The following is a 1,822-nucleotide window of genomic DNA, read 5'->3' on the forward strand; positions in this document are numbered from 1 at the left end:
GAAACCCTTGCATCACAGAAACCCTTGCATCACATAAGCCGTTGCATCACAGAAGCCCTTGCATCACAGATGTCCTTGCATCACAGAAGCCCTTGCATTACAGATGTCCTTGCATCACAGAAGCCCTTGCATTGCAGATGCCCTTGGATAACATAAGCCCTTGTTTTCACAGAAGCCCTTGCATCACTGATGCCCTTACATCACAGATGCCTTTGCATCACAGAAACCCTTGCATCACAGATGCCCTTGGATAACATAAGCCCTAGCATCAGAGAAGCCTTTGCATCACAGAAGCCTTTGCATCACAAAAGTCTTTGCACCACAGAAGCCCTTGCATCACAGAAGCCCTTGCATTATAGATGCCCTTGGATAACATAAGTCCTTGCATCACAGATGCCTTTGCATCATATTAGCTCTTGCATCACATAAGCCCTTGCATCACAGTAGCCCTTGCATCACAGATGTCCTTGGATAATATAAGTCCGTGCATCACAGATGCCTTTGCATCACATAAGCCCTTGCATCACAGAAGCCCTTGCATCACAGATGTCCTTGGATAATATAAGTCCGTGCATCACAGATGCCTTTGCATCACATAAGCCCTTGCATCACATATGCCCTTGGATAATATAAGCCCTTGCATCACAGAAGCCCTTTCTTCACAGAATCCCTTGCATCACATAAGTCCTTGCATCACAGAATCCCTTGCATCACTGAAACCCTTGCATCACATAAGCCCTTGCATCACAGAAGCCCTTGTATCACAGAAGCCCTTGTATCACAAAAGCACTTGCATCAGAGAAGCCCATGCATCACATTAGCCCTAGGATCACAGAAGCCCTTTGATCGAAAGCTGCATAGCATCTTCTGTCCTAATTTCCACTGGGAAATGGCTTTTCGTTTGTCTGTCTGTCTGTGTTCTCGGTTTCAATGACCAGAGTTGATGATACGCCAGTTTAAACTAGTCAGTTAATCTATCAATGTGTGTGCAATAACTAATGAACGAATTTTCGTGACATTTTTTTTTTTTTATGAAAGCGCTACTTATGAGATTCACAGTGGAATGGGAAATGAATTAACTCCATCCTTTAAAAATGCAATCAGGGTATACTGTGTGTAGAGGCACCAATTAGGTATTAACTGATAAGCGGAGTGAATGTAACTAACTTTATTTGAACAGACAGCGAGCTTTTATATCAACAGTTTCAGTTAATGAAGGTCACAAAAATTCAGATTGATACAAGCACATGCCGGCAGATACAAGTTATCAGAGGTAATAACTGGTGAGCGTAGTGAATGTAACTAAACATATTTCAACAAACAGTTTCGTGGAAGAAGGTCACAAAAATTCAAACAGATTGATGCAAGTACATGCAGGCAGACACAAGTTATCAATGCGAGGGGAGAGCGATAGACAATGTAGAAAAAACAGAAATATCATAACAGTGTACAACTGTATGCGTCACTGTATGCATAAATGTAAGGATCTTTTGTATCTTTTTTTTTTTTTTTATTCTATTGATGCACTTTCTCTATATTCCTCTTATTTATTTCTGTTCCTGTTTCCTTTCTTCCATCTTGCTGCCTGGCCTATTATATATATTTACCTCCGGCAACGAAGTTGCAAGGAGGTTATGTTTTACCCCTTGTTTGTGTTTGTGTATGTTTGTATGTTTATGAACTGCTTCCTGGCAACAATTTTAATCGTAGATTAATCAAACTAGCAGGAATTAACTGTTGTAAAAAGCAGGAAATTTTTGAATTTTGGAAGGTCAAGGTCAAAGGTTGAGGTCATGGTCAAGCAAAATGTCAAATTCATGTA

The sequence above is a fragment of the Palaemon carinicauda genome, chromosome 29 (assembly GCF_036898095.1).
Source record: "Palaemon carinicauda isolate YSFRI2023 chromosome 29, ASM3689809v2, whole genome shotgun sequence".
NCBI lineage: Eukaryota > Metazoa > Arthropoda > Malacostraca > Decapoda > Palaemonidae > Palaemon > Palaemon carinicauda.